Genomic DNA, 14,033 nt, shown 5'->3' with positions numbered 1-14,033 from the left:
AGTGAAGTTATTTATTCAACAGTTTAGTGATTGGAACGTTAGCAGAAGTTTGCAAATAAGAGCAATTTCAGTAAATTCGTTACAATATTGTTTTCAACAGTTTTACTCGTTATGTTCATGGGCTGAATGAGTTTGATGACATTATCATTTGGATCTTGCGACAAGGGAACTGCATTTTCCTATGCGAATTGATGCAGAAGGGATTTTCAAACACGCCAAAACGGCCGAACGAAATTTGATAAAATTTTGTAATATTGTTTGAAAAAGTCTGAATTGAGAGCACTTCCATGGAAGCAGTTGATTTTCGTTTATTTTTTAATAATTTTAACATTTAACTGATTGACCTTGGCCAATGATTATAACTATATATAGATAAAAAAAAATGAGAATCAAGGGAATTTTTAAAATTGAAGGGTGCCCGCTAGGGCGGGTCGATTTAAAAGTTACTCATTGCTCTGGGAAAATCGTATTCTAGGGATCAAAATAAGAAACTTTGCTGAAGGAACCATACCTCTAAAACGAATTCTGGTGTCCCCCAATTTGGGTCGAACTTTTGGGTAGGGGCAAATTTTGAAAAATCCCACTTTGACCCATTTAGAGTGCTCCAGTCGAGTCCAAATGTATGACAGACCCCCACTAACTTTGGAGGCCCGACCCACCGATGCCAGTGGCACACCCCCTGGAACCCCCTAGGGGTTCACCATACAAACATTTCAAAAAATCCCCGGTTTTGCACTTTACATAAAAAAATCTGCGAAATGGCTATGTTTTTTCTTTATTTTTATTTATTTATTTATAATAATATCTATTTTTTCTCTTAAGAAATTTATTCAGTCAGAACATGTGTAAATGAAAAAATTATTTTAAGTGAGTTATAGAAAAGAAACTAAAAAAAATTATTGTTTGAAATCTTTTTTACTTTCAAGTCTGGGCAATTTCGCACGGCTCTCTGTGTCGTCGCCATAACATCCCTACATTTTCCGGTATAACCCATTTGGAAACACTAGCTAGCAATTGAACATGTCGTTCCGTTCCTTGTATGTGTGATGGAATTTTTGGATCATTAAACGGTGGATCATCTTGATTTAAATATTCTTTCAATGTATCGTACGGAATGCTTCGCGTGAATGGTGGTTCAAATACGATATTTATATCATTCAAATTGATCATTTCCGTATAACTTGTGCAATTAAAGTTTATATCTGGTTTTATATAAACTCTAAGTTCCATTGGCTCGTCAACATCGGTTCGATAGCGTAGAATTTTCTTGATGGCACAGTCGCGCTTTTCTTTGCTATCATCAAACAACATTGATAACAAGATATTTTCCGAATGCGCATAATATGAATTATCTTTAATTACTTGATTGACAATTTTGTGTAAACGAGGTTCTAGAAATCGTGACCAACCAATGAACTTGAAAAATAATGCACTGCCGTACACGACAGAGCTGTAATACTTGATATTGAAGTACATTGGCACATAACATTTAATTATAAATCAACCAGAATTCTTAAATTTGCATCTGGATTTTCCGTAGTCACATATAATCGCAATAATCTAGCGGCCTTGGTGAGCCACCGAGAATGTACAATTTTCCCTGTTTTGATGTTATCCAGATCCACCGGAACCACGCCGCTAGAAATTGCATGGGCCATGTCGTATAAGTACTTCGAATCGGTGGAAAATTAAATTTTTTCTGGAGCAGGGGGCTTATTTTACAACTCAATTTTCTGGAAGCCGTCCACCACCTGAAAATATATAATAATAAAATAATTAAAAATGGTTGACAATTATAATAAATGAGTGATAGCAATAACTTACCGGAAGAGTTTCACAAGTTTCGATTTGACGGCTCAGTTTTCCGGTTGCCGATCTTGGTCCAGTGCTGGTTAATTTATCCAAAGCTTCAAAAAAATGCCGAAACGGAAGTTCGTTGAAGTGTAGAAGGCAAACGAACTGATGCCATGGTCTTTTTAACAGCAGTTCGAATCGTCGTTGTTGTTGTTGTTGTAGCAATGCTCGCCCCATCTAATAGCCGCGACCGATCACAAATTTTCATCATTATCCTCTACGGGAGTCCAAGGAAACTTGCCGTTTCAACAGGGGTGGACCATAAGGAAAGGGGTGTTAGAGGCGTTGGTTCCACATTACAATTAAAGAACTTGTGAACTTGTGCTTCTATCCATATCTTCTTGAACCGGTGGCGGTGCGTATGTTGAATCATCGGGATCTTGGTATATTGGCATTGATGACATAAATGCATCCATTCTTAGTCTTCTCTGATTATGTTGATCGTGCATGAACTCTTTGAGGCGTTCGAGAACCCAGCCGCATGCACATGGAGCTGCCTTCAAATCGCATTTACATGTTCCAATGTAAAAAATTGTTTCCAGAGATTTTACATAATCTGTAAATTGTTGGGTGTTGTTTCTTCTCTTGATTTGCTCTTGATACTTGGCAAGCAATTTATTCAATTTATTAAATACACTTTTTTTTAGTATTATTTCCATACCAAGTTTTTCCCAAATTCCAATCAACTTATCTTGTACTTGAATAGTGAATGATTTATGGGTAAACTTTTTTGTTCTGTTTTAGCATGTTCTCTTAAGTAAAAATAATATCTCAAGATATCCAGATGGGTTGGTAAATTAAGATCAGTTAAATCAGTAGACACACCAAAAACAGTAAGATCATGCTTGGGTATATGACTCATTGGGTTTTCGATAGTTGTTGATGTAGTTGCTTCATCTTGCGGTGTAGAGGATAGTGGATTCATTGTGAACTTTTTGATTTGGAATGGTCACTTCACTTGTTATTTTTTTTGAAACATTTTTTTATCTGAAATTAGCACTTCACACTTTGAGTTCTTCACAACGACTTAATGTATTCACAAAAACTGTTGCGTTATATATGGTCTACGAGAAGAGGTAATAAGAATGACATGGTAATTTCAATTCTACCTGCTGTGTCTTGTGGTGGCTTAAAAAAAACAACACAAGCAATTTTACGATCTGCAATTGTGTCACAGTGATACCTTCATTTTTTAAAACGGTTGAATAAAGAACCCACACTACTATGTTTACGACATGCAAATGCATCACTGTGATGCCTTGTTTTTAAAAGGGTTGTAAAAACGCTAATTTCTAATAATTTTTTTAAATTTCTTTTCTATTACTAAGTTAAATTTATTTTTTCATTTACATATGTTCTGACTAAATAAATTTCTAAAGAGAAAAATAAACTCCAAAAAGAAAAAACATAGGCATTTCGCTGATTTTTTCATGTAAAGTGCAAAACCGGCGATTTTTTGAAATGTTTGTATGGTGAACCCCCAGGGGGTTCCAGGGGGTGTGCCACACTCCAAAGTTAGTGGGGGTCGGTCATACATTTGGACTCGATTGGAGCACTCTAAATTGGTCAAAGTGGGATTTTTCAAAATTTGCCCCTAACCAAAAGTTCGACCCAAATTGGGGGACACCAGAGTTCGTTTTAGAGGTATGGTTCCTTCGGCAAAGTTTCTTATTTTGATCCCTAGAATATGATTTTCACAGAGCAATGGGTGATTTTTTTGCCTCCCCACAAATCGACCCGGCCTAGTGCCCGCCCTCCTCCCTCACAAATATTTTCTTTAGTTCGTTACAAGTGTGAATCTTAATAATCATCTAAGGATATTTGATACGTGGTTGGTGTAGATCTAGGTGTAAATATTTTTGGTAAAGTAAGCAGCACCACAGCCTCCGTTCCACCGAGAAGGAGAATTCAGGGTTATTTTGTGAGTATTTAAGAATCATTTTAAGACCACTTTTATGGATCATTTTGAAATGATTTCGGGACTGATTTGATTTCATTGTTTTGGTATTATCTTGAGACAGTTTCAAAATGATTCTTTGCAAATTTTCTTATCATATCCACGTTGTTTTGGAATCATATAGAAACAGTTTCAGGATTATTTTGGAATGATTTCGAAATTTATTCGATGTAATTTCGAGATTGTTTTTAGGATAAAATGATCGTACATTTGTAACATTTTTGCAGGATTACTACTGCACTGTTTTCAGTAGCATTTAGGAACTGTTTCGAGAATGTTTTCGATAAAGTTTCAACACTATTACGGAACCATTTCGGATTTTGTTTCACATATTTTCGGGTTAATTTCGTTTTTATTTTGGGGGCCGTTTCCAGAGTATTTCCCAACCAATTTCGCACTGTTTCGGCAATGATTTGGTATAATTTCTGGGATAGATTTCGCGATAGTTTGGAACTGAATAGCATATAAAAGTCAGGTTGATTAGCAGCTATTAATAACTTTAATAGTGCCATAACTTCTTTGTTTTTTGACTTAAGGAAATTGTTCAAAAGGAACAATGTCATGAGTTCGGAAGAAATTTTATATGGTTAAACAAAAATAATACGTGAGGGGTGATAAAACTCAATTATTTGAACTGTGAAAACGATTTTATAGCTCGAAAGGAAATAAAATATACAGACTTCCAAGACCAAAATAATGATGTATCAAGTTTAAACAGCACATGTCAAAAAACCAAATTACAAAAAACAAAGTCGACTATATTTGGAAGGATAAAAAAATTTTCCACAGATTTATACAATTTTTTTTCGACCCAGTCTTATGTTCCTGATATATTGTAACAAATTCTGTAGATTTCTGATATTTATGCACCTTCTGCTAACGTTCGAATCGCTAAACTGTTGAATAAATCATTCCAATATTCAATATTGCAAACTGGTCTTTCTTTACATTACTTTGGCAGTAGTACTTCACAATTATACTTCACAACCAATAGCGTATTTAAATCAAAACTGATTAATCATCCTCAGCTTGCGCTGCTTTTAAACTCTCTGTTGCCTCGCCCGCATATTTCTACGAAGGTCTAGACTTTTCGCCTTCTAGAACTGCTATACCTTCTGCTTGGTAATTGAAATACATATATTTATGCGTGTGTATGTGTGAGTAACAACTTCGGCTGATGACTACATCTGTGTGTGTGTGAGGTATCTCTGTGTTGCCTTGTGCATAAGTGTGGCTAGCTTTAATGTGTACATGGACATAAGAGTGACTGCTTCATCTTTTTGCTTTTGTGGCATTATTTACTAACAGCCTAGTGATGTCAACATTCGGCACAATATTTTGTTTTTTCTTTGATTATTCATTGGGGAAGGTTAATATAACACGCTTGTTCGCAATGGGAACAATCTAGGGTGGTGTCCTTTCCCCTCTACTATGGAACCTAACGCTAAACTCGCTATTAAGAAATACTAGTTGGGGGAGCTGGAAGATTGTGGCAAATGCTGATGACCTAGCGATTGCTTACAGAGGAAAGTTCCCTCAAACTTTATGCGACTTGATGCAGATATCATTGCGAGAGGTTTCCCTATGGGCCTCCTGATGTGGACTCAGCGTCAATTCCGACAAAGTTGAGCTTGTTTTGTATACCAAACGATACAAAATACCATCGCTAAACCTACCAGAACTAAGTGGAGTGCGCCTAAGCCTGGCAGATAAGGCCAAATTTTTCGGCGTAGTTTTGGACCAAAAGCTGAATTGGAAGGATAACGTATTTAAGGACAAAAGAAAGCTTACATTGCATTATATATGTGTAAAAGAGCCATAGGCAAAAAGTGGAGTCTCACCGCCAACATATGCAGATTGATTTATAAAGCGATTATTCGACCCATAACGCTGTATGGGATAGTCGCATGGTGGCCAGCCTTGACCAAGGCATTAGACCAAAACTTGTTGAGTTAAGTCCACAGATCCAGCATGATCAGCATAAGCGGTGCTATAAGACCAATAAAATCTCTTGGCTCCTACTCGTTCAATTCTGGACTAGAACTAAACTGTCGCCGATCTCTTCAAGAGATGGCCCAACAGAACTATGTACACCTCACATGGGTCCTTGGACATAGGGACAACGAGGAAAACTGCATTGCAGATGAATTCGCTAGGCTGTGTACAACTAGGCAGAATCTTTTCGACCGAGAACGCTTAGGTATTGCCCTGGCCACATGCAAGCTAATGCTAAAAGAACACATCCTACGTCAAACCGACAAAAAAGATGGCTACAAACATCCGGGTGTCTAATATCGAAGGAAACCTGGCCAAGATGAGATCCTAAAAGATCCCGTCACGTGTACAACCTAAGTAGGAATACAATTTCCACACTTTTGGGGATACTAACTGGTCATTGCATTATAGGCAGGCATGCAAAAAGGTTAGGAGCGCTTTATCGTCGATGCTGCATGAGTTGTAAAGAGTATGAGGAGGAGAAAACGGTGGGTCACCTTATTTGCAACGGCCCAGCTCTAAGCGAAGCACGGCAGCGCTTTCTGGGTGCTCCATTTCTAGATAATCTGAGCCAGGAGTAAGACGTCAAGGACCTGGTAGTTTTTATCAGGTCCTCAAAATGGTTCGAAGACGAGAGGTAATGGTGTATCTTCGTGGTATCACAATGGGCCCATTATCACTGGCCTAAGTGTGCCCTCGGACAGCCACCTCAACCTAACCTAACTTATTGAATTATTATATTTTAAACGGTTTTCTTTAGCTTGGCTTGACAGGCCGGCCGTTGTTTACGAATTTTGTAATTAAAATTTAATTTACTTCCCTATAAGCTACAAGCTTGAAACTAGGAATATAGTTCAGAACCCGATGACAATGCAATAAAAAGAAAAAAACCCCGATAGGTGGCGCATGGATCGAAATATTTCAAAAAATCGTACTTATTGTCCGATTTGGTTCATATTTGGAACACTAATACATACACGAATAGAAAGCGACCTATGCCAAAAATCGCCGCTGGTTGGCGCAAGGATCGAGATATTCAGAAAAATCGTATGTGCGGTCCTATTTTTGGAACACATAATACATACATGAACAGAAACCGACCTATGAAAAAATCGCCGCTAGGAGGCGGAAGGATCGAGATATTCAAAAAAATCCTATTTGTGGTCCGATTTCGTTCATATTACAGAAATCGAAATCACTTCATGAAAAAATTCCGCTAGATGTGGCAAGGATCGAGGTATTAAAAATACTCGTATTTGTCGTCCGATTTGGCTCACATTTGGAGCAAATATTCCATAAAGGCCTTCTACTGGCCTGACATCAAAATATTTTTGAGAAGGGACAAGCATATTTGGCGCTGAGTCGAGTAAAGTCTCTGGAAGGATTATGTATTGAGGACTTAAATGGTAACAACTTGTCAGGAAAGAGTCCTTGTAGTAATGAGTCACTAAATGAACTAAATATAATGAGAAATAATGGGAATTAAATAAAAACTTAAAACTTGAAAATAAAATAATTCAACAAAAAATTTTAAGTTAAACGGTTTTATTAAAAACAATACTTACATTAAGTAATAATAATACTAAAAGCTAGAAAATAACTAGGTACGTCCTAGGTACTAGTAATCACACTCCTCATCAATCTAGGGCGTTGATCAGACAATTAAGTAAAAGCGTTGGACGCGTAAAATTTCTATTGATAGTCATAAGTAAGACCAACTGAACCTGCAAAATAATTTGCGATTTTTAAAATAAGTCTCCGGATTGTGATGGCATTGTTGTCGGAAGTATTTTAATATAGTTTTAGATTTATTCCTAAATCAGTTCGTGTTTATTTTAGGAGTAATTTCACGAATATTTTGGAACAATTTCGGTTTTAAAGATCATATTGCGAGATTACCCACGAATCGCGGGTAAAACCTTATATACATACATACATAATTATTATATCAGAAAGGTATATTAGATATACATGAATATATTTTCTTGTTAAGCTTTTATATGCGTTCTCAATTAGTTGATGGGTTTTCATTTTGTTCGTTCATATGTTCCTTACTTTGCATGGATATGCAACTGGGAGAAAAAATTTATTTTATTACTTTATCTAAAAGTTTCTTAACATGAAATCGGCTTTAATGTGTGTGTTCAAATGCATGTATATACATATGTGGATGCATCATTGTATAATACCTACTACATTTAGTGTAATATCATATGTCATTAACAGAATGGAGAATAAATATATCTACTATTTTTGGACATATTTGATATAGCTATTAATCATACTTAGACGATTTCTCATAGTAAGCACATTAAATAAATCAAAACAAATTTAAGCTGCAAATGTGAGATAATAACAGCCCTTCAAATGTAAAGGCGTATAATTATACTCAGTGTGTGATTGGATAACGGTTGGTTGTACAGGTATAAAGGAATCGAGATAGATATAGACTACCATATATCAAAATCATCAGTGTGGAAAAATATTTGATTGAGGCATGTCCGTTCGTCCGTCTGTCCGTCTGTCCCTTAACACGATAATTTGAGTAAATATTGAGATATCTTCACCAAATTTGGTGCACGAGCTTATCTGGACCCAAAATAGATTCGTATTTAAAATTAGCGAAATCGCATGATAACCACGCCCACTTTTTATATATATAACATTTTGGAAAGCACAAAAACCTGATTATTTAGTAAATAATACACCTACAACGTTGAAATTTGAATTGTGGACTGATATTGAGACTCTTGACAAACATTTCAAAAATTTGTTTAAAATTGGCGTGGCACCGCCTACTTGTGATAAAATCAATTTTACAAATATTATTAATCATAAATCAAAAATCTTTAAACCTATCGTAACAAAATTCGGCAGAGAGGTAGCCTTTAATATAAGGAAAGCTTTAAAGAAAAATTAACAAAGTCGGTTAAGGATCACGCCCACTTTTATATAAAAGATTTTTAAAAGGGTTGTGAACGAAAAAAGTTAGCTATATCTCTGCAAAAAAGAACTTTATATCAATGGTATTCCATTTCCCAAGTGGATTTATAAGAATAAATAGGAAAAACTTCAAATATTAATAAATGTGCGTGGCACCGCCCCTTTTACGACTAAGCAATTTTCTATGTTTCGGCAGCCATAACTCGAAGAAAAATTAACATATCGTAATGAAATTGTATACACATAATTTCCTTATATATTATATTTCTAGTTAAAATGGACGGGATCGGCTAAAGACCACGGCAACTTAGATATAAACCAATGATATTTCAATGATATTTTACTTATTTTACTGTAAGAGGAAATGGGGAGACATTTTTCTTTTAAACGTGTGGTGCCACGCGTTATGTAGAAAAGTAGTTTATCTGAAATGAAATGTACAATTGAAGCTCACGCTGAGTATATAATGTTCGGTTACCCCCGAACTTAGACACCTTTACTTGTTTTATACTACTATTTTATGGCATATTAAACTAAAGCACATACTATTTTCTTTTCAATTTAATTTCCCGTGCTTGAGTATCGAAGGACATCTTAGGGTAATAATAGAGCCGGAAGGTTGGCACAAGGGTGCGGAAATGGCGGAACACACTTTGCACGTTTATGACGATTTATCCATAACAGACGGGGTCAGGTCTGCTGTTTACTGTGTCGATTCAGTAGTAAGTGAATCCTACAGTCTGCCAGATCACTGCAGTGTCTTTCGGGTGGAAGTTGTAGGTGTGAATCAAGGCAGTAATCTCACACAGTACTTCGGGAAAGGCGTGGAGAGAAGCACGTAGCTACAAAATTTCTTAGATCATGTGTACGACGTTCGATTTACAAAGTTGCTTTTACCTCTAAAGAGAGAAGACTTAAGGATCACGATGTGCATATTAACAGAACACTGCCTTCCGGCGTCACATGCTAATAAGTTAGGCTACGTTAGTAACAGCCCATGTAGAAAGTGCGCTCTGCAGGTAGAAATTGTTGAGCACGTTCTGTGTTCATATCATGCGCTCGACAGGTCAAGGCTGCAGCTACTAGGAGCAGCAGAATGGGCAGATAATCGAGTCGGCTATTAAGCTAGGCATTGGAAAAAATTTAGTACCCGCCAAAAGCGCGAAGTTATTTTATAACATAAAGCCTGGAATTTAGTAGGGATTTTTAAGGTTTAGTTGTCAAACAAATTCTGGTAATACCATGGACACATTCAGCCTATATGAAGTCTTCCGTATTTGCATTATTAATGGAATTAAATGATTGTCTTTTTATGCATGAAAAACGTGAAGCAGATATACTTTTTCACTAGAAATACTATTTAATTCGTCTTTGGTTTATCAAACATAAAGTAGATATTCCCAGTGAAACATTCAACTGAAGTTTATTCATACGTTATGTGCTGCCAGTGTGCTTTAACCTTTAAGTCAAAGTCGAGTCAAAATGTCCTACTCGTCACTATAGGTAGGCAGCTATGCATCAATCAATCACTAATGTGTAAATAAGTACACACATTGGCAGCGCTGTTGTTTTTGTTGTTGTAGTAATGCTTCGCCTCATCCAATGGGTGTGGCTTTTCACAAATTGTCATCAATATCATCTAACGGGAGTCCAATGCAACTTGCTGTTTCAACAGTTTTGAACCAAAAAAAATAAGGGCATTAGAAGAGCTGGTTCCATGTTGCTACTGAAAAGAGCGTTGGTTTCGAGCAGAATAAATTTGGTATATTGGGATTGATTCTGAATCAGTAAGAGTTAAAGTGTGAGTTCAGTATCCAGATCGAGCTCAGGGTTTATGTCTTTAAAACGAGGAGCACCGGTTCACTTTCATTGATAAGAGTATGTATATTTACTTCCTTATTAGTTTGTTCGAAATTTTATTTATGCTTATATGTTTGATTAACATTTATTTACCTTATAAGGACATGAAACATTGGCGCCATCAGCAGCCTGTAAAAGAAGACAAAATTTATTAACTTTTAATTTCAATATCTTCAAGTAGTTTAAATTTTATTTTATTTAGATAGAAAAATGTAAGCCGCAATAACCTCTGAAGAGAAGAGAGCTTTCACTGAGAAGACTTTCATATCAGAAATACACTCCGCTTAGAAAACCGTTCTTTTAATTGAAAAAACTTGTTCCCAAAATTCTGATCTTGCTTTGCCCGGGACTTCAACCCAGGATTTTTGGTGTGGTAGGCGGAGCTCGCTACCACCGCACCACGGTGATCGCCGAATAACTTGAGCTAGCTTTTGTTTAAGCACTTTGCGATATTTGGTGATAAAATATACATAGGTTGATATTTATGCTAATAAATTATAGCAGTTACTTATTTTGGAGTGATTTAAGTACTAAATGACAAAAAATGGGTATGAATTTGTCCCTTAAGGTGTCCCTTAAAGCACTGACAAGTCTTCATAATTATCATTTGTTGATAATTTACATCCAACTGCAAACAAACTTCTGGCAAACAAAATTTTGACTGAACAGACGGAAATTTGAATGCAGTATTTCAGTTGGATTGTGAATGTAAAGTGAGTGTGGAATTTGGTTGTGGCGTGACGGGTGAAATGATGGACTTCGCAAATGCAGTTCAAAGCACGATTTATTTTACGAAAATATGCGAATAAAGCCTCTTCATGGAGTAAACACTATTCGTCTGTAGCCCACTAGCCACAGTTTAGTACTACACTTCCACTGGCCTCAAATGGATACTTTCAAATGAGTTTTTAAAAGCACTTCCGTTAGCCTTATTAGCATTTCGCTTAAACTTTGCTGCAAGATTCGACTGTCAGGACACCAATCCATCGCTAAAAATTCACTGACGTAGTTTTTTAAAAATAGTTAGATATCAGAAAGAAAAATGTATAAAAAATGTAAATCAATTTCTGGTAGAATTGTCTGTTTGACTTTTAAAATTAGGTTGAACCTGCTATTTATCGTCCTGATGTACTACTAAGATTATAATACGCCCCTTAACCATGATGTTTTTGCGTTTTTTAAGTAAGGATATTTCAAAAGCATATGCGGAAGAACGCGATTATCACATTTGCAGGGACATGAAATTAGATCAAATGAATCATTTTGGATGTGCGATTTGTACGAGGAAATGCGTTGCATTTGGAACTTTTTACGAATTCGATAGCATAAAACACTGATTTTGTTAAGCTCATTTTCTATATATATATGTGTATGTGTGCCGGGATAAGCTAGAAGCTTGAATTATTAAGGAACCCGCCGACAATGTAATGTAAGATAAAATAAAATAAAAATTTAAAATTAATTAAAATGCATATTTAGTGCAGATATGAGGAAGTAAGAAGATTGGTTTAAACAAATTGTTCGGTGGGCGGCATATGTGGCGATGAAGACATCGAATCCCGAAGATCTTTAGCAATCTTTCGGGATTTTGAAATGACAGTACCGGGATTTTCCGGGATTATCGAGAGACTGTTATCTTTAAATTTTTAATTCAAAAATAAGGATGTAACATAAACTCATACGAGTAGATAAGTAGATTTATTCAGCCCATTGTTTTAAAAATAATTCAAGAAAAATCTAATAAATAAATAAAAAAAATTTTAATCAAAAATAAATTGTTCTGTCTTTTATACTTTAAGAATTAATTGAAACGATTTCTTTATTTTAAAAAATACACTCTGAGACACACTGAAATACTAGATTTTTATTAGTTACGCATGTAACCGGAAGTTGAGAAAAATCTTTCAGACTCCACACTAGTGGGGAAAATGTTTGAAACCATGTTATACATAAGCTCTCTGTGTATAGCAAGAGATCCACCTGATAAACAAATATCTATTTTATTTGAAATCAGATCATTAAATTTTATATAGAATTTTAAGAAGATTTGATTTAAAATTAGGTCTTGCAAAAATAAACAAATATAGTTTAAAAGAACTAAAAAACACGAAAATATGGTGCCGTTTTAGTATCTACAATCCACTTAGATATTTGAGGTTCGTGTGTTCGTTATTAAGCACAACAAATTTTTCATAATTCCGTAAGATGGATCCAACTCTTCATTGCGCGCCTAGCCTAGAGAGTTACAAACAAGCAAACATGCAAGTGAAGCTAATATAAGCGTGTTAAAAACAGGGACATGATTTATCAATTCAAGTTTTGTAAATTTGCAATATGAGATCCCAAGAAAACCCCGTAATCCCGAATTTTTAGAAATCGGAATCGGATTCGGCATTCGATGCTGTATTGCTCATATGAAGCAACCATACTACTATGGAATAAAACTTCCCGAATATATTAAATTTCGGATGCTTCCATTCCAGCATAATGCATATATTATTGGAAAGTTAAATGGGATTTGGTTTCAGTTAATAAAAAAACAGAAGAGCTGAATTTTTCAAGAAAAAACAAGTAAGGAAGACTAAGTTCGGGTGTAGCAAAATGAACCTAGGGTAACCCTGGAATGTGTTTGTATGGCATGTGTATCAAATGAAAGGTGATAATGATTATTTAAAACGTAGTGGGCCTTAGTTCTATAGGTGGACACCTTTTCGAGATATCGCAATAAGGGTGGACCAGGGGTGACTCTAGAATGTGTTTGTACGATATGTGTATCAAATTAAAAGCATTAATGAGGGTTTTAAAAGGGAGTAGCCCTTAGTTATATATGTGAAGGCTTTTTCGAGATGTCAACCAAAATATGGTCCAGGGTGACCCAGAACATCTTCTGTCGGGTACCGCTAATTAGTTTATATATGTCATACCACGAGCAGTATTCCTGCCAAGATTCCAAGGGCTTTTGATTTCGCCCTGCAGAAATTTTTCATTTTCTTCTACTTAATATGTCACACCCACTTTACAAAGTTTTTTCTAAAGTTATATTTTGCGTCAATAAACCAATCCAATTACAATGTTTCATCTCTTTTTTCATATTTGGTACAGAATTATGGCATTTTTTTCATTTTTCGTAATTTTCGATATAGGAAAAGTGGGCGTGGTCATAGTCGGATTTCGGCCATATCTTATACCAAGATAAAGTGACTTCAGATAAGTATGTGAACTAAGTTTAGTTAAGATATATCGTTTTTTGCGCAAGTTATCGTGTTAACGACCGAGCGGAAGGACAGACGGTCGACTGTGAAAAAAACTGGGCGTGGCTTCAACCGATTTCGCCCATTTTCACAGAAAACAGTTATCGTTATAGAATCTATGTCCCTACCAAATTTCACAAGGATTGGTAAATTCACAAGGATTGGTTGTTAGA

General features: G+C 35.7%; 1 protein-coding gene across 2 annotated transcripts in view; it reads right to left on the bottom strand.

Moving 5' to 3' along the window:
• Positions 1–14,033, bottom strand: part of LOC137246817 (G-protein coupled receptor dmsr-1) — a 796,706-nt gene that overhangs the window by 448,782 nt on the left and 333,891 nt on the right. For both annotated transcript variants that reach the window (XM_067777825.1, XM_067777824.1), the window contains one exon: positions 10,703–10,738. The gene's annotated coding sequence lies outside the window, so the exon portion shown is untranslated. The remainder of the gene's footprint in view (positions 1–10,702; positions 10,739–14,033) is intronic.

This window comes from Eurosta solidaginis, chromosome 3, assembly GCF_040869045.1.
Source record: "Eurosta solidaginis isolate ZX-2024a chromosome 3, ASM4086904v1, whole genome shotgun sequence".
In the NCBI taxonomy this organism is placed as follows: domain Eukaryota; kingdom Metazoa; phylum Arthropoda; class Insecta; order Diptera; family Tephritidae; genus Eurosta; species Eurosta solidaginis.
Note: the sequence above shows the minus strand (reverse complement) of the source record. Positions and strands in the feature narration are given on the sequence as shown.